Raw genomic sequence first — 20,587 nt, forward strand, 5'->3', positions numbered from 1 at the left:
TTCCAGACAGGTCCTGGCTCCACACCCAAATATTCAATTGCCCTCCTGTTCAACTGGCCAAAACCAAACTCACCTGTTTCTCCCAAGCCTGCTCCTCCTTTTGTGCTCTCTCTCTCTCTCTCTCTCCCCACTCAGTCTTCCTGCCCAGAAGCTTGCACATCATTTTTAAACACTCTCTGTCTTTTGCTTTCCATTTCCAAAGATTCACAAAAATCAGATGGAGTCTGCCTTTGTCCATTTTATGTTGCTATAAAGGAACATATAAGGCTGGATAATTTATAAAGAAAAAAGGCTTATTTGGTTCCCAATTCTGGGTGACTGGAAAGCTCAGCATTCATCTTCTGCATCTGGTGAGGGCCTCAGGCTGTTTACACGCATGGGTGAAGGTGAAGGGGAGTTGGTGTGTATAGAGATCATATGGAGAGAGGGGAAGCTCTCAAGAGGGAGGGGGGAGGTGCCAAGCTCTTCTTAACAACCAGCTGTCATGAGAACCAATAGACTGAGAACTCACCCCTAAGGGAGGGCATTCATCTATTCATGAGGGGTCCACCCCCGTGACCCAAATGCCCCCCATTAGGCTCTGCCTTCAACACTGGGGATCAAATTTCAACATAAGTTTTGGAGAGGACAAATATCCAAACCATGGTAGAGTCTATGCCCCTTTAGGCTCTCTAGAAACTGTACCTTCCTTTCTAGGAAGTAGAACACAGTAGAAAGACCTGGTTGGACAGGTATAGGCTTTAGGGTTAGACAGACCTGGGTTGAAATCCTGCCTCTATCACTTATCGGCTGTGTGATTGTATATTAAGGGCAACTCTCTTAATACATTCAAGTCTTCATTTCCTTATCTACAAAATGGGGATAATAATCTACTTTGAAGAGTTATTGTGAGAATTAGAAACAATGATGTGCATACTTAAGACTGCCTGTCCCTAGCAACACTTAATGATAGTATTCATTATAATAATGATGATGATGATTTCTGGCTCCACTGTTATTGCTTTATCTAGGATATGGTCTTCCCTCTCCTGAACCATCACATCAGCTTCCTCACTGGGCTCTCTGTCTTTACTCTCTGTTAACTGCCAAATCTGCTTTTCACATAGTAGTCAGAAAAATTTTTCTAAAGTGAATTTAGAAAAAATTTTTCTAAAGTGTCAAATCTGATCATGACACTCACCTGCTTAAAATGGTTTTCTCCCCCCATTCCACCTACCCTATGCCCCAGCCATACTTGCAGGTCTCTGAGCACACATTGGTCACGCACTCCCTTCTGCCATGCTTTATTCAAGGAGTTCCCTCTGCCTAAGCCCGAATGTATTCTGTCCCTCCCCTCCCTCACATCCTACCTGGCAAATTCTCATTCGTCACACCCAGTGCCAATGAATGCCACCCCTCCTTGGGATGTCTGTTTGAGTCAACTGCTAGCTCCTTGAGGTCAGGGATCGGGTTTGATTCTTCTTTGTGGCCCCCTGCCATCCTGCACAGGGCTTGGTATAAAGAAGGCCTCATCAAATATTTTCAGACACTTGCTCAAGGTTGCAAAAGGGGTCAGCAACAGGGTTGAGGCTTGAACCCAGGTCTCTCATCTTCCTGCCTAGGATTCTCCTCTACACATGCCATTTTGCTCCAGTGGAGAACAGGAGTGCAGGGTTAGTGGGTTGGGGGTGGGGGACCTCCTCATGTGAGGGCAGCAGGCAACCTGAGGACATCCCACGCTCCACCTCAGTGCTGCATCTGCTACACAAGGGAAGGATAAAATTATCCACTGCCCACGTCATGTATCTCCCCATCTGACAGGGACTAGAGATAAAAAATGAATGACACAAAATCCAATCTTGCCTGGTACAGAAGCTGGCGGGGGTGGAGGTGGAGCTGGCGGCCCGAGCAGCCGCTCATTGCACAGCGCATCTCATATTTATTGGCTCATAATTGAAGGCAGCCTGGAGATGTCCCAGCATTGGCCCCTGGCAAGACAGATGAGGGCACAATGACTGTGGAGGCAGAGAGTCAGGATACAGACTTTCTCACAGGACTGCAGCCACAGAAGGGAGGCGATGGTGGGGAGTGGAGACAGCTAGCTGGCTATTGCACTGGCCCCCGGGGTCTGACTCAGGTTCTAGGTCCTGCTCTGCTACCCACTTGTGATTACCTTGAACCAGACCCTCCCCTCTCTAGGCCAGTAATTTTAGCCTTCTTGATTTCATTATCAGGGTTTAGGAAAACCATTCTGGGAGTTGGGAAAATCTGGGCTGCTAACTTGCTGTGTGGCTTTAGGTGAGTTTCTTTACCTCTAAGTGCTTTGTGCTTTCTCTTTGTGAAGAGGAAAGGATGCCTCTCTCTTCTCCATAAAGACTGAAGGGGTTGGGTTGGCCTAGGAGCAGCCAGTTTGTGCATTTTAGCAACTGGAAACCTTCTGGTTGGGGGAAGACAAACAAGAAATGCTGCCAAATATTAAGAACCTGCAATGACTCCTAATTGGTCACAGAAATGGTCCAAATTCCCAGGCTTGGCATTCAAGGCTGGGAAACCTGCATAGTCCTACCTCTAGTATTTGTGTTATTATGGGAAAGTGTCTGGGGCTGGCAGCCAGGAAGCCTGGGTTCTGGACCAGTTTCACCACTATCTAGCTCTGTGATCTTTGGCAAGTTCTTGATCATCTCCAGGTCCCAGTTTCCCCATCTGTAAAATTTACATAGGTGATCTATGAAGTAATTAGGGTGCCCAAGCCCAGAGCAAGTCAAATGCCAAGTTCTATCCTCTCTCCCTTTAAGTGTTCCCTAAATCCATTCCTCCCTCACCCCCATTCCGTTCTAATTATGACCACTGTCTCACCTCAGTACTCCTTTCTCTCTTCCTGACCAGTGCAGTAGCCTCTGGCCTCCCAGCCTCCATCCACCCCCTCCATACTCCAGTCAGAGTGACTCAGAAAGCATGTGCCTGACCATGCCCCTTGCCTGCATCAAGTCCTTCCTGTGCTCCCCACACAGCTCTCAGCCGAGCTCCTGAGTGTCACATGGAAGGTCCTGCATGATCTGGCTCTATCTTGTCTCTTCTCCCACTCCTCCTGTGCCCCAACTATCTGTACCATTCAGCCTGGCCTCTTTACCACCCTCTCTCCAGCTCAGACTCCAGGATGAGGCTTTCCCAAGCTGGCCAGGAGGAGGCCCTGTGGCCCTGAACACAGCAGTAGGTGGGGTCAGTATTGTGCCTAAACTCCTGTTCTGCCTTTCCAGAAGCTTCTGGAGTTCCACGCCCCATAGGGGTCCTGCTCCATGGAGTCCCCAGAGCATCAGGTGTGAATGCTGCCTGTTCTCCCTCCTTCTGCTGACAACCAGAGAATGTCTGAGCCAAAGGGGCCCCAGAGGTGACCTTGACCTCCTAAAACCCCACATTGTATAGATGGAGAAACTGAGGCCCAGGGAGGAGCAGTGGTCACACAGCAAGTCAGTGTACAGCAGGGCTGGAGCTCTGCCTTGTGCCTGCTCCTTGGGGTGGGGGACACAGGGCTGGAGTAGGGTAGCCATAGAGAGAACACTCCACGTGCTGGGACAGAAGGGGCCATCAGCCCCCCCTTCAGTGGTGGAGGTGAGATACTCAGCAGGAGACTCAGGGCAGGGAAAGAGGTTTCTGCCGGTCTCATTCCCATCCTCACCTCGCCCCCTGCTGGTTCTGTCCCATTAGGGCTTCCAGGTCTCTGTACTTTACCTCCTGGCCACATGTCCAGCCTTCCTGAGGTGGGATAGGGAAAGTGGGGAATCAAGGTAGCCAGGGCAAGCATTTGTGAGCATTTACAGTCAGAGCTGTGAGGACCTCTACAACATCCTGCCAAGTACCTATCTAGTATGTTTTGGGCTCGCCAGTGACAGGAACTCACTTTCTCCTAGAACAGCACCACTCTTTGGGAGACATTTGGCCCAGGCGAAAGAGACTTCTCAGGAGAGGCTAGGGTTATCTGCAGCGTGTGCTTCTGGGCCCAGCATCAGGTGATGCAGAAAATGAGAGAGAGACGGCCCACCTCCAGGATGGCATTTCTCCAGGCCTAATCAATTATCAGATGTTGTGGTTTCTGGCCCCTTCCCAGGGCACAGGGTCCCTTATCAGAGCTTTTAGTCCACTGAATCCAATCCTCAGAGATTGCAGAAGGGAAGACTGAGACCCAGGGTAGGGGTAGGATTTGCCTAGTTCCCCCAGCATCTTAGGGCTGGGCCTAAGACCAGAAACCAAGGCCCCAGGTCTCAGCTGGGAGCCCTCCCGGCATACTATGTTCCCACTCTATGGCATGGAGTGTGGGGCATGGGGGACTTGCAAAGAGACAGAGAGGAGTAAGTGGTGAGAAGGGCTTGTGATAGATGAATAGAAGCCTTCCCTGCAGGAGCTCAGAGTCCAGGGAGAGGGCCACAGGCAAGGGAAGGCTTCCTTGTCCCTCCCTACAGGATAGTGCATGCTTCGTCTGGGAGGCAGCAACAGTTGTGCACAAAGGCCACCATTTAGCCCTTGCTCACCCAGGAAGCCCTCTCTGTGTGCGTGTGTGTGTGTGTGTGTGTGTGTGTGTCTGTCTGTCTGTCTGCGGACTGCCTCTGCCCTCAATGGACACCATTTCTAATTCATTCACCAGGAAAAGTGGGCTTTTTTACTATCCATCTGCCATGAGGGGATTTGCATAAATCCTCTCTTTGGCTGTGGTATAGGATAATGGTGGCTTGGGCCATGTAAACACCTGCAGATAAGTAGTTTGAAGCCAGGAGAGACAGGGCCTTGAATGCCAGACCAAGGAGCCCAGACTTTGTCCCACAAGAAATGAGGATGCAATGAAGGTTTTCAAGTACAGAATGTCATGGTCACATGTGTTCTAGGAAGATCTCTGGTATGTAAAAAGGAAGGTAGGTTGGAGGGCGCCACAGAAGACAGGTTGTCAGGAAGGATGCTGGGGCCATGATGCCAGAGAAGGATAATGAGGTTCAATGTGGGAAGAGGTCAGGAGGATGGACTTGAGAGATCTCCTGACAGTTGAGTCCAGCCCAAGGTGAATAGCAGATGGGATGAGAGAAGAGGAGTTAAGGTATGGCCTATAGTTGACCTGAGGGATTAGGGTGGTGGCTAGGAGAGTGCTAGAAAGCAGGCTTTCCTATAGGGAAGTGCTCTGGGCCCAACCTTGAGACCACCCCATTCACCTCTTTACCTATTCATCACTCATCCACCTTCCCATCTACCCACCTACCTACCCACATCCATCCATATCTCACCAAAACCTTCCCTTTTGCCAGGCTTCCATGTGCCAAGGACTCAGAAAATAACCAGTGCTGATCCCGGCTTCTGTGGGCCCAGAGAGAGAGATTGACTCTCCTTCATCCTAGTAGTACATCTGGTTGCTGGCCTCTGCCCATGGAGAAGGTGATATATATAACTGGCTGGCATTTCTTCCCAGAAAGTTATTGCTCATGCAGGCTTGGGGCTGGGGAGTCTCCATCCTGATGACATCAGTATTAGAGTTATAAGTGTTAGCCATTGACAGCTTCATGGCATTGTATAGGCACCAGTTCACTAGGAAGAGGCTCAACTTCCTTCCTTCTCTTGGGCTTGCCTTTGCTGAAGTTCCCAACCTGATTTCCGTCTCTGATGAGGAATTGCCCCTGCCAGGTTCAGCCACCCACCCATTCAGAAACATGAGCTCCTCTGCTGGGTATCAGGGACACTTGGTCTTTGACCTCTCATACCTCACAGGCCAGAAGATGGGAGATAGAGACCCTTAAGCAGGGAGTAGATAAGGCTAAATCGTTGCAGTGATGTGGGTAGAGAGGAAGGCAAGGATGTTGTAGAGGTAGAATTGGCAGGAATTCGTGGTCAACTGCAGATACAGGACGTGAGGTATTCAGGCTCCTGGGTACCCACAGGTGAGGGTGGCCAGTTAGGAGCTTAGGATACATGTGACCTCATGGGTTGTTTCTGAGGCCCAGGCCCACAGGACCTTTTAAGAGGATGACTTCTTGGTCAGAAAGACTGGCTTCTGCCTGAGGAAGAGCCTGTGTGAGTTGGTCCCTCTCCACCTCCCAGCCAACCATCAGAACCATGGACTCAGGTCTGAAATCACTGCTTTGAATGAAAGGCTATTTCATGCCTCTGTAGTAAAGAGCAGGCACAATTGGTGGCCACATTAAGTCGCACCATTAGGGAGCTTTCCCAAGTACGAGGTTATTAGTTTCTTAGATGCAATTTCATAGGAGGAATTTGGCCAAAATGGAAACTTGTTCATCTAAGCTAAAGCAGCCTATTTAAAAAGCAAAATTGGCCAGGTGCGGTGGTTCACGCCTGTAATCCCAGCACTTTGGGAGGCCAAGGCGGGCAGATCACCTGAGGTCAGGAGTTCGAGACCTGCCTGACCAACATGGAGAAACCCTGTCTTTACTAAAAACACACAAAAAAATTAGCTGGGTGTGGTGGCACATGCCTGTAATCCCAGCTACTTGGGAGGCCGAGGCAAGAGAAAAAATAACTTGAACCCGGGAGGCGGAGCTTGCAGTGAGCCGAGATCGTGCCATTGTACTCCAGCCTGGGCAACAAGAGTGAAACTCCATCTCAAAAAAAAAAAAAAAAGCAAAAATGAATGTTACCTACATAGCATGTCCACCAGTGACATCATAAACCCTGTGTTTATTCCATGAATAATTATCGAGCACAGTGGCAAGGCTCAGTGCCAGGCTTGGGAATCCAAAGGCCCTGCTTACATTTTCCTTTCATTTTTTTCCTCATTTAGTTTTCATAGTTTCATTTTTACATTTAATTATTTAACTCATCTTGGGTTTGTTCTGGTGTACAGTATGAGGCGAAGCTCTAAATTTTCCCCCAGTTGGTCTGGGTACATGTGAGTTGTAATCTAGGTCAGAGTTTCCCAGAATGATTCCGTAGAATACTGATCCTGTAAGATGCTCAGGAATAAAAAAGATCCTATAGTCAAAAAAAGTCTAGGAACTGTTACATAAGAACCGTCACCTTCTTAGAGATTCACAATGTATATTAACAAGTAGTAACGAAACTTTCATGTCTTGGTTCACAATTTTATTTGAGTATAGACCCCATTTTAAAATAACAGCTATGAGCACACCACAGAACATTCCACTTCGGAGTAAAGACAGCACTACAGCAGAACTGACATTGAGGCCTCTGCCTCAGATCTGGCTTCCCCATGCTTATGGATCTGCGATCTGTCCAGGGAGTGTAATACATACACTGCCAGTTCTGCTCCAGAGCCTGCAGTGCTAAGAACTCTGCCAGGAACCACAAACCATGGATGCCCCCAGAGAGGGTGAGGCAGCTTGTCTGGCACTTGGCTAAGACTTCAAAGAGGAACGATTGCCCTGGTCCTTGAAAGATAAGCAGGGTGGGTGAGGTGGCCCTTGTGAGGGCAGAACCGTCTCCAGCAGGGACACTCTGTCATGGCAGTGACCCAGACCATGCCTCCAGAACTGCAGGACATACAGAGCTGTATGAACAGAGACGCCTGTGAGGAGCTAGGTGAGAGCAGAAATGCCTGTAATGTGGGGTAAAGGTGGCTGTGGGCATGCTGCTGGAACTCTCCTGCAGGTGTGAGGGAAGAGCACTCAGCATTCACTTTCAAGTGCTGGGCCCCTGGTGAGGAAGGGCCTCCTGGGGCCTCATTACAACACCCAGCACAGACCGTACATGTGGCCCTCTCCTAAGGCTTCTCTTTCCTTGGGGAGTCTACAAAGTTGTTTTTTTTTTGTCTGGAACAAATAACTGGGGAGTTGGGGTGGGGTGAGAGGAGAATGTGGGGACCCAGATTCCTAGGGATTAATTAGGGCCCTTCAATGAAATGTTTCTCTTTTGGAGGCCAATTAAGACAACTGGAAGCTTGGGGGGTGGCAAGAGGGGAGGTAAATGTGTATGTATGTGCTTGAGACAGGCCCATTTTCCTCTGCTGGGCCGGGCCCCTCAGGGATTGGCAGACCTTGGGGGCACCCTGTCCATTTGCAGCAAAAGTACAAGTGCAAAGATGATCACAGATTGTTTTTATCATCTAAGAGGGGGATTTTAGTGGTGCAGGACTTTAGTAGTGCATAGTGGAGGCAGAGCTTGCAGTGAGCCAACACGGTGCTACTGCACTCCAGCCTAGGCGACAGAGCGTGACTCCATCTGAAAAACAAAAACAAAAACAAAAAAACAGCTTTAGTGAAATAATAATTCACATATCATACAATTCATTCATTTAAAGTGTACACTTATATGGTTTTTAGCATATTCACAGAATTGTGCAACTATTGCCAAAATCACTTTTAGAATATTTTTATCACCTGTTAGCAGTGACTTTCCTTACCCCCTCCCCAATTCCTCCCAGCCCCAGGAAACCATTAATATATGTTCTGTCTCTATAGAATTGCCTATTCTGGATATTTCATATAAATGAAATAATATAATATGTGCTCTTTTGTGATTTGCTTATTTCACTTAGCATAATGTTTTCAAGGTTCATCCATGTTGTAGTAAATTCATCAATATGTCATTCCTTTTTTAAAAAACGGCCTTATTGAGATATAGTTCACCCATTTACACAGACAATTCATCCATTTAAAGTGTACAATTCAATGGGTTTTGATATATTAAATTATTAACTTTTTAAAACTATAGTAAAATCAATATAATGTTAGCCATTGTAACCATTTTGAAATGTACAGTTTCATGGCATTAATTACATTCACAATGTTTTGCAATCATCACCACTATCTATTTCCAAAGACTTTTTCATTATTTTAAACAAAAACTCTATAAACATCAAGCAGTAACTCTCTATCCTGTCTCCCCTTAGCCCTAGTAATTTCTAATCTAGTTTCTGTCTTGTGAATTTTCCTCTTCTAGATACCTCATATAAGTGGTATCACACAATATTTGTACTTTTATGTCTGGATTATTTTACTAAGCATCATGCCTTCAAGGTTCATCCATGTTGTAGCATACATCAAAATTTCATTTCTTTTTGTGGCTAAATAGTATTCCATTGTATATATACTCCACATTTTGTTTATCCTTTCATCAATGGATGTACATTTGGGTTGTTTCCACCTTTTGGCTATTGTGAATAGTGCTGCTGTGAACACTCATGTACAAATTTTGTATTTTGGATATATATACCCAGCAGTGGATTTGCCGGGTTATATGGTAATTCCATGTTTATTTGAGAAAATGCTAAACTGTTTTTCTAAAATGGTTGCATCTTTGACATTCCTCTCAGCAATATATAAGGGTTTCAATTTTTCCACATCCTTGCTAACACTTGTTATTTTCCCTTTTTGATTACAGCCATTCTAGTGAGCGTGAGATGTATCTCATTGTGGTTTTGGCTTGCATTTTCCTAATGGCTAATGATGTAGAGCATCTTTTCATGTGCTAATTGTACATTTGTATATCTTCTTGGGAGAAATGTCTATTCAAGTCCTTTGCCCATTTAAAAATTGAAAACCGGGCACAGTGGCTCACGCCTGTAATCCCAGCACTTTGGGAGGCTGAGTGGGTGGATCACCTGAAGTCAGGAGTTTGAGACCAGCATGGCCAACATGACGAAATCCCATCTCTACTAAAAAATACAAAAATTAGCTGGGCATGGTGGTGCACACCTGTAATCCCAGCTACTTGGGAGGCTGAGGCAGGCGAATTGCTTGAACCTGGGAGGCGGAGGATGCAGTGAGCTGAGATCGCCTCCATTGCACTCCAACCTGGGCAACAAGAGTGAAACTCTGTCTCCAAAAAATATATAAAATAAAAATAAATAAATAAATAAAAATTGAGTTGTTTGTTTTTTGTTGTTGAGTTGTAGAAATTCTTTATGTATTCTGGATACTAGTAACCTATCAGATATACAAATTGCAAATATTTCCTCCCATTTTATGGGTTGTCTTTTTACTTTCTTAATAGTGTCTTTTGGAGTATAACAATTTAAAATTTTGATGACGTCCAATTTATTTTTCTTTTGTTGCCTGTGTTTCTTTGTGTCATGTCTAAGAAACCATTGCCAAATCCAAAGTTATGAAAATGTACCTCTATGTTTTCTTCTAAGGATTTTATGGTTTTAGCCCTTACAGTAGGTCTTTGATCCATTTGGAGTTAATTTTTGTATACAGTGTAAGGTAAAGAGCCAAATTCATTCTTTTGCATGTGATTATTCAGTTGTTTCAACATCATATTTTGAAGAGACTATTTATTCCTCATTGAATGGTCTTGGCATTCTTGTCAAAAATCAATTGACCATAGACGCATGGATTTATTTTTTGGAGTCTTAATTCTATTCCATTGACCTATACATTTATATTTATGCCAGTACCTGTCTGTCTGTCTGTCTCTCTCTCTCTCTCTTTCTGAGATGGGATCTCGTTCTGTCACCCAGGTGGGAATGCAGTGGCAAAATCATAGCTCACTGCAGCCTCGAGTTCCTGGGCTCAAACAGTCCTCCTGCCTCAGCCTCCCAAGTAACTGGGACTACAGGCATGCACCACCGCATGAGTTTGGGTTGTTCTTGTTTCCCTAAGGGTGGAGACCACCCCTCATTTTGTCTTATGCCCAATTTCTGCCTCCAAAGAAAGAAGAAGTAAAAACTAAAAGGCAGAAATGAAATCCACAGGCACATAGCCTGACGCATGCCCTGGGCCTGGTAGTTAAAAATCAACCCCAACCTAACTGCTTGTGTCATCTATAGATTCCAGACATTGCATGGAAAAGCATTGTGAAAATCCCTGTCCTGTTCTGTTCTGTTCTAATTACTGGTGCATGCAGCCCTCAGTCATGTACCCACAGCTTGCTCAATCAATCACAACCCTCTCACACAGACTCCCTTAGAGTTATAAGCCATTACATGGGACAGGAATTGCTCACTCAGGGAGCTTGGTTTTTGAGACGCAAGTCTGCTGACACTCCCAGCCAAGTAAACCCCCTTCATTCTTTAACCCAGTGTCTGAGGAGTCTTGTCTGCGGCTCGTCCTACTTCATTTCTTGGTTCCCTGACTGGGAAGCAAGGTGATTGGCAGACAGTCGAGACAGCCCCTTAGGCAACTTAGCCCAACCCTGTGGAGCATCCCTGTGGGGGACTCAGACCAGCCTGAGCAACACGGATCCAAAGAGCGCTCCCAGGTAGGCAATTGCCCCAGTGGGATGCCTTGCCAGAGCAGCGTGTGGCAGGCCCCCACGGAGGATCAACACAGTGACTGAACCCTGGGAAGGAACTGGTACTTGGAGTCCGGATGTCTGAAACTTGGTAAGACTGGTCTTTGGAACTTGCCCACTCCATTTGAGTGGAAGCATGGCCTGATCACCCACAGTGTGCCTGTACTGGCACTTTGGTTTTTGTTTTTGACTTGACTTGGATTGCTCTATACTTTGGTTTTGGTTTTGACCTGGCTTGGGTTTCTTGATCCTCTGATTTTGGTTTTGATCTGGTTTGGTATAAACTGTAAAAGTGTGTGTGTGTCTTTTTTATCCTTTCTTTATTTTGTGGTGTGCATGTGGTATGAGCATGGTGTTTTGTCTCAAGGAAGCCTGGGTCAGGCACAAAGTAAGCCCACCCCACTAGGAACTATGTTGAAAAATTTCAAGAAAGGATTTAAGGGAGATTACAGTGTTACTATGACACCAGGAAAACTTAGAACTTTGTATGAAATAGACTGGCCAGCATTACAAGTGAGTTGACCATCAGAAGGAAGCCTGGACAGGTCCCTTGTTTCAAAGGTATAGCACAAGGTAACCTGTAAGCCAGGGCACCCAGACCAGTTCCCATACGTGGATACTTGATTACAGCTGGTTTTAGATGGCCCCCAACCTCCCACAGTGGTTGAAGTGGGAGAACAGCAGCATAACAGGCTGGCAGAGGCAAGGAAAGACCAGCAGAGTGAGAGAGAGGAAAGAGACAGAGAGGAAAAGTGGCAAAGAGAGAGAGGAAGATACAGAGAGATAAAGAGGGAGTCAAGGAGAGAGAGAGAGAGAGAGAGAGAGGCAGAGAAAGAGGAAGAGACAGAGGCAAAAGGAAAGTCAGAGAGAGAGACAGAAAGTCAAAGAGAGAAAGAGAGATACAAATAGTTAAGAAAAAAACAGTTACCCTATTCCTTTAAAAGCCAAGGTAAATTTAAAACCTATAATTGATAATTAAAGGTATTCTCCATAACCCTATAACACTCCAATACCACTTTGTTGTCAATGTAAATAAAGGCATATGCCCTTGTAAGGAAAGCACAGAGGCCACTGATAACCCATAGCCTTCCTATCAAAAATCCTTAACCCAGTAATCCATGGATGTCCCAAATGCATTCAATCTGTAGCAGCAACTGCTTTGCTCACTGAAGAAAGTAGAAAAATAACTTTTAGAGGAAACCTCATTGTGAGCACACCTCACCAGTTCAGAAGTATCCTAAGGGGGAAAAAAAAGGCAAAAAGGTAGCTTACTAACTTAAAAATCTTAAAGTATAGGGCCATTCTGTTAAAAAAAAAAAAATGATTTAACATTAATCACTGAAAATTTCCTTAACCCAGCAGGTTTCCTAACAGGGGATCTAAATCTTAATTACCATACAAAGGTCCGACCAGACCTAGGAGGAACTTCCTTCAGGACAGGATGATAGATGGTTCCTCCAGGGTAATTGAAGGGGGAAAAAAAAAGCTATCTATACCAATTCTAAGTTAATTTGGAGTAAACAAGGTCTTATTAATAGAAAAGGGTAATGGAAATCCCAAACTTACAAGGTTTTCAAGGTTTTCAACAAAAGTAAAGTTTGCTAAAAGTTAACAGTGTAACATGTATTATAGTAACTTCTAATCTTGTGGCCTTAGACAGTCTAGTCCACAGACATAAAGGAAGTTCACTTTGGAAAAGAATGGTTATCATCTTCGAAAAAAAGGAGAGCAGAATTTATGTAAAAAGAGTGTTATACAGTAAATTCTTGTCCTGAAATATATTAACTGGTTGTTTAAAGAAAGAAATGTTTATAATAAATCAGAAAGTTGAAACATGTCAAAGAATTGTCTGTGAAAGTAGTAAAAAAAAGTTATAAAAAAAGTATGCAAGAAATGTTGTATAATTTAAAAGTAATTAGGCCTCCTGAATGTAAAAGTATTGAAAAAACAGTTTATGTGCAAGGTGTGTAAGGAAAGTAAAATATACCTCTGGTAAAGGATTATAAGGAGGCATAAGAATGTGGATTTTTGCCTACATTGAAAGATTAAAAAAATTTTGTTTTGAAGGTTTAAACAAGTTTTGAAACATTAATTATAAGGGAAATTCTGTGTGTAAACATATTAGCAAAAGTTAAAGGGGTATCATCCAGTTTTTCTGTGAACTGGACATTAAAGTAAAAACACAATAGGTTTTTCTTAAAGCACTAACCTACTCTTTAACAAAAATTATAAAAGGTTAAAAAGAGTCTATAAAAATCTTACCTTATGGTCAGACATTAAAAATTGAATAAACATGTCTACAAAGTTTTATTAAAACTAAGTTTAACATTAATAACACACTAATATAAAGGTGAAATTTAGCTTATCTGGTATAAAAATCATACAGAAAGTATTGTCAAATATAAAATGGTGTTTGGCTTTCTTTGGTCTAAAAACTAATAAAATAGTTGCTAAAGGAAATTTCTCTGTAAGAAGGCACCAAGGACTATAAAGTCCACTGCTGATGTCCCCACATTTAAAACAAAAGGTCAATTTCTTAAAAATTAGGTACTTGGTTTATCTTCCACTTTCCTTTCCCTCAAAACTAAAAGTCTTTTAGCACATGTACCACCCCTAGAATTTCCCATAAACCAGCACCAGCCTGAAAATCACGTTCTCATCAAAGGGTGGAAAGAAGGAAAACTCGAGCCAGCCTGGGAAGGACTCTACCTTGTGCTGCTAACCACCAAGACTCCTGTTTGTACAGTGAAAAAGGGATGGACTCATCACACTGGAGTCAAGAAAGCCCCACCCCCTCCAGAGTTGTGGGCCATAGTCACAGGGGAAAACCCTACCAAACTACAGCTAAGAAAAATTTAACTGTTTCATCTATTACACTTTCTTCTTTCCTCGCTCTATTGCTGACCATCTAGTTATTAACATAACCAAGTCAATTTCACCTCAAACTATTGCATTTAATGCTTGCCTTGTTACACCCTGTGGGGATGTGCAAGTCAAAGACTGCTCTCTACTTCAGAAGAATACCTCTGTCCCTCCTGACTCTCCTCAGACTAGGCATTGGTACATTAGGACCATTTAATCTGAGGAGATTTTGATAAAGACTCCAGTATCAACCAGGAGTCTTTCCCCTGATGTAGAGTTTTTATGCTGTAGTTGGTCCAACGTTCTGTGAACCACTAGAGAGCAAGGATGGACTGCCCCAACCGGTTTTTGTAATTTCCTAAAAGCGTACATTCATTTTACTAGAGGATCATAGAAGTTATAGACTTAAAACAAACCTCAACAATTAAGACAGGATACCAAGATGCAAATGCCTGGTTGGAATAAATCAAATATTTGATCTGCAGATTAAACAAAAGCAATTGTTATGCTTGTGCACATGGCAGGCCAGAGGTCCAGACTGTCCCCTTTCCACTAAGGTGATCCTCCAGTCGACCAGGCGTGGACTGCATGGTAGCTCTTTTCCAGGATTCTACAGCCTGGAGTAATAAGTCATGCCAAGCTCTCTCTCTGCTATATCCTGAAGTTCGACACCCTGTGGGTCAGCCCCCAAGGGCCATCCAGCTTCCGTCTCCCAACACTAAGTTCACTTTGCGTCTCTCATGTCAGGGAGGAAACAGCGTTCTTTGGAGACCTGAAGGGATGCAGTGAGCTTAAGAATTTTCAAGAGTTTACCAATAAATCAGCCCTTGTTCATCCCTGAGCAGATGTGTGATGGTATTGTGGTGGACCTTTTACTGGACACTCTGCCTAATAACTAGAGTGGCACTTGTACTTTAGTCCAACTGGCTATCCTTTTCACCCTGGCATTTCATCAACCAGAGGGAGGGCAGGTAATAGAAGAAGGATGGATCCAGTTGTCAGCTGGAAGAATAGCTGTGCCACAACTACTAGGAATGGCAGTCGTACTGGCTGTGCATGAGACCACCCACCAAGGCCAAGAGTCACTTGAAAAGTTGTTAGGCTGGTACTTCTACGTCTCACGTCTGTCAACCCTTGCCAAAACAGTGGCACAGCAGTGTGTCACCTCCCAGCAGCACAATGCTAGGCAAGGTCCAACCGTCCTGCCCGGCATACAGGCTTATAGAGCAGCCCCCTTTGAAGATCTCCAAGTAGACTTCAGCGAGATGCCCAGATGTGGAGATCTCATCCCTAGGTTTGGACTGCCCTTACAAATTGGCTCGGACAATGATTTGTGACTGACTTGGTACAGAAGACAGCAAAGGTGATCGGGTGTAGATCAAGGATTAGAATGAGCCCCCTTGCGGCCACGGTGAAAAGGACCCCAGACCGTCATCTTGACCACTCCCACAGCCGTAAAAGTGAAAGGAATCCCAGCCTGGATCTACCACAGCCACGTGAAACCTGCAGCACCTGAGACCTGGGAGGAGAGACCAAGCCCGGACAATCCCTACAAAGTGACCCTGAACAAGATGACAAGTGCTGCTCCAGTCACACCAAGAAGCTGACTGGTCCACGCACAGCCAAAGCATGAGGAAACTCACTGTGGGACTTATTTTCCTTAAGTTTTGGACTTGTACAGTACAGACTTCAACTGACCTTCCTCAAACTAAGGGCTGTTCCCAGCATATACATCAGGTCACTAAGGTAGAGCAAAAAGTTAAAACTGTCTTTTTGTTCTATAGTTATTACAAATGTGCTGGAACTCTAAAAAGGACTTGTTTGTATAATGCCACTCAGTACAAGGTATGTAGCCCAAGAAGTGACCAGCCTGAAGTGTGTTATAACCCATCTGAACCCCCTATGGTCACAGTTTTGTTTTTTTGTTTGTTTGTTTGTTTGTTTTGAGACAGAGTCTTGCCCTCCCTCTGTCGCCCAGGCTGGAGTGCAGTGGTGCGATCTCAACTCACTGCAAACTCCACCTCCCTGGTTCACGCCATTGTCCTGACTCAGCCTCCTGAGTAGCTGGGACTACAGGCGCCTGCCAACACCTGGCTAATTGTTTTTGTATTTTTAGTAGAGACAGGGTTTCACCATGTTAGTCAGGATGGTTTTGATCTCTTGACCTTGTGATCCACCACCTTGGCCTCCCAAAGTGCTGGGATTACAGGCATGAGCCACCATGCCTGGTCAGTCACAGTTTTTAAAATAAAATTAAAAACAGTCACCTGGTGAGGTCTAAACCATACTAAAAAGAATCCATTTAGTAAATTCCCAAAGTTGCAAACCGTGTGGGCCCACCCGGAGTTCCACCAGGACTGGACATATCCCCACTGGATTATACTGGATATGCGGGCATAGAGCTTATGCCAGATTACCCAACCAGTGGGCAGGTAGTTGTGTTATTGGCACTATTAAACCTTCCTTCTTCCTACTGCCCATAAAAACAGGCAAACTCCTGGGCTTCCCTGTTTATGCTTCCCGCAGAAAGAGAAACATAGCTATAGCTAATTGGAAAGATGATAAACAGCCCCCTAAGAAAGTCATACAATACTATGGACCTGCTACTTCGGCACAAGATGGCTTATGGGGATACTGGACTCCCATTTACATGCTCAACCAAATCATACAGTTACAAGCTGTCTTAGAAATAATCACTAATAAAACCAGCAGAGTCTTGACTACTCTGACCTGGCAAGAAACTCAGATGAGAAATGCTATCTATCAAAATAGGTTGGCTCTTGACTACTTGCTAGCAGCTGAGGGAGAGGTCTGTGGGAAATTTAACCTTACCAATTGCTGTTTACACATCAAGGGCAAGTAGTTGAAGACATAGAGATATGACAAAACTGTCACATGTGCCCATGCAAGTGTGGCATGGATTTAATCCTAGGGCTGTGTTTAGAAAATGGTTCCCAGCGCTAGGAGGATTTAAAACTCTTATAATAGAGATTATAATAGTAATAGGAACCTTCTTACTACTCCCTTGTTTGCTACCTGTACTCCTTCAAATGATAAAAAGCTTCATCGCTACCTTAGTTCACCAAAGTGCTTCAGCACAAGTATACTATATAAATCACTATCTATCCTATAAGAAGACATGGGCAGTGAGGGTGAAAGTGAGAACTCCCACTAATGAGTGAAGTTCTCAAGGGGGAATAAGGGAGGTGACCACCCCTCATATTGTCTTATGCCCAATTTCTGCCTCCAAAGAAAGAAAAAGTAAAAACTAAAAGGCAGAAATGAAATCCACAGGCAGACAGCCCGACGCATACCCTGGGCCTGGTAGTTAAAAATCAACCCCTGACCTAACTGCTGTGTTATCTATAGATTCCAGACATTGCATGGAAAAGCATTGTGAAAATCCCTGTCCTGTTCTGTTCTGTTCTCTTCTAATTACCGGTGCATGCAGCCCCCTGTCCCATACCCCCTGCTTGCTCAATCCATCACGACCCTCTCACGCAGACCCCCTTAGAGTTGTAAGCCATTAAACAGGACAGGAATTGCTCACTTGGGGAGCTCAGCTTTTGAGATGCAAGTCTGCTGAAGCTCCCAGTTGAATAAAGCTCCTTCGTTCTTTAACCCAGTGTCTGAGGAGTTTTGTCTGTGGCTTGTCCTGCTACATCTCCAGTTCCATGAGATGTGACCTTGGATTATCTATTTGTGCTCCTTCAAACTTTTTGATGTAGGCATTTAATGGTATGAACTTTCTTCTTAACACTGCTTTTGATGTATTCCACAGGTTTTGATAAGTTACGTCACCGAGACAGGAAAATAGGGTCTGGAGGCAGGGAACATAAAGCTGATTCACACTTCAGCTATGACAGGAAATATCCTCTCCATAAGGCGTACGCTGTAAATGACTTTGTAACTTTACTTCATCCTCTCCATTTACATAGGGTGCACCCAGAGTAACCAATGGAATCCTCTAGGGGGTATTTAAACTCCCCACAATTCTGTAACGGGGCCTTTGAGTTCCTATGCTCAGGCCCACTCCCACGCTATGAAGTGTACTTTCATTTTCAGTAAACCCCTTCCTCCCTTCCTTGCTTTGTTTGTGCATTTTGTCCAATTCTTTGTTCAAGATGCCAAGAGCCTGGACACTCTCCACTGGTGACATCACTATTATCATTCAGTTCAAAGAATTTTTAAATTTCCATCTTGATTTCGTTGTTGACCCAGTGATCATTCAGGAGCAGGTTATTTAATTTCTGTATATTTGCGTGGGTTTGAGGGTTCCTTTTGGAGTTGATTTACAGTTTTATTCCACTGTGGTATGAAAGAGTACTTTATACAATTTCGATTTTCTTAAATTTACTGAGACTTGTTTTGTGACCCATCATATGGTCTATCTTGGAGAATGTGCCATGTGCTGATTAATAGAATGTATATTCTGCAGCTGTTGAGTAGAATGTTCTGTAAATATCTGTTAAATCCTTTTGTTGTAGAATATAGTTTAAGTCCATTGATTCTTTGTAGACTTTCTGTCTTGATAACCTGTCTAGTGCTGTCAGTGGAGTATTAAAGTCCAACCCACTATTATTGTGTTACTGTCTATCTCATTTCTTAGGTCAAGTAGTAATTGTTTTATAAATTGGAGAGCTCCAGTGTTAGGTGCATATATATTTAGAATTGTGATATTTTCCTGCTGGACTAGTCCTTTTATCATTATATGATGTCCCTCTTTGTCTTTTTTAACTGTTGTTGCTTTAAAGTTTGTTTTGTCTGATATAAGAATAGCTACTCCTGCTCGCTTTTAGTGTCCATTTGCATGGGATATCTTTTTCCACACCTTTATCTTAAGTTTATGTGGATCTGTATGTGTTAGGTGAGTCTCCTGAAGACAGTAGAAACTTGATTGGTGAATTCTTATCCATTCTGCCATTCTGTATCTTTTAAGCACCGCATTTAGTCCATTTACATTCAATGTTAGTGTTGAGATGTGGAGAGCTATTCTATACATCGCTATTTTTTTGCTTGAATACCTTGGGGTTTTGTTTGTTTGTTTGTTTGTTTTCATTGTGTTATTGTTATTTGGTCCCATGAGATTTATGCTTTAAGTAGGTTCTGTTTTGGTGTATTTCATGGATTTGTTTCAAGATTTAGAGCTCCTTTTAGCAGTTCTTGTAGTCCTGGCTTGGTACTGGTGAATTCTCTCAGCATTTGTTTGTCTGGAAAAGAATGTATCTCTCCTTCATTTATGAAGCTTAGTTTCACTAGATACAAAATTATTGGCTGATACTTATTTTGTTTAAGGAAGCTAAAAATAGAACCTCAATCCCTTCTAGTTTGTAGGGTTTCTACTGAGAAATCCGCTGTTAATCTGATAGGTTTTCCTTTATGGGTTACTTGATGCTTTTGCCTCACAGCTCTTAAGATTCTTTCCTATGTCTTGACTTTAGATAACCTGATGACTATGTGCCTAGGCGATGATCTTTTTGTGATGAATTCCCCAGGTGTTCTTTGAGCTTCTTGTATTTGAATGTCTAGATCTTTAGCAAGGCTGGAGAAGTTTTCCTCAATTATTTCCTGAAGTATGTTTTCCATACTCTTAGATTTATCTTCTTCCTTGAGAACACCAATTATTCTTAGGTTTGGATGTTTAACATAGTCCCAAACTCCTTGGAGGCTCTGTTCATTTTTAAAAATTATTTTTTCTTTGTCTCTGATGGATTCAGTAAATTCAAAAACCTTGTCTTTGAGGTCTGAAGTTCTTCTGCTCCTTCAATTTTATTGCTTAGAGTTTCCAGTGCATTTTGCATTTCTCTAAGTGTGTCCTTGATTTCCAGAAGTTGTGATTGTTTTTTATTTATGCTATCTATTTCACTGAATAATGTTCCTTTCATATCCTGTATCATGTTTTTGATTTCTTTAAGTTGGACTTCACTTTACTCTGGTACCTCCTTGATTAACGTAATAACTGACCTTCTGAATTCTGTTTCTGGCAATTCAGAGATTTCATCTTGATTTGGATCCATTGCTGGTGTGAAAGGAAAGTAAATCTTGGGGCCCCTAAATCACTAAGCTAAAGAGAAAAGTCAAACTGGGAACTGCTTGGGGCAAACCTGCCTTCCATTCTATTCAAAGTCACCTCTCCACTCACTGACGTGGATGCATATCTGATTGCCTCCTTTGAAGAGGCTGATTAGAAACTCAAAAGAATGCAACTGTTCCTCTCACCTATCTGTGACCTGGAAACCTCCTCCCCACTTTGAGTCTTCCTACCTTTGCTTCAAGTTGTCCTGCCTTTCCAGACCAAACCAATGTACTTCTTACATATGTTGATTAATGTCTCATGTCTCCCTAAACTGTATAAAACTAAGCTGTGCCCCGACCACCTTGGGCACAAGTCGTCAGGACTTCCTGAGGCTGTGTCACGGGTGTGTCCTCAACCTTGGCAAAATAAACTTCCTAGATTGAGACCTATTTCAGATTTTCTGAGTTTACACTGTAAGCTGGTGTGATCTTTTGGTGTTAAAGACCTTGCTTTGTCATATTATCAGAATTGTTTTTCCAATCC

Source organism: Chlorocebus sabaeus, chromosome 1 (genome assembly GCF_047675955.1).
Source record: "Chlorocebus sabaeus isolate Y175 chromosome 1, mChlSab1.0.hap1, whole genome shotgun sequence".
Classification (NCBI taxonomy): domain Eukaryota; kingdom Metazoa; phylum Chordata; class Mammalia; order Primates; family Cercopithecidae; genus Chlorocebus; species Chlorocebus sabaeus.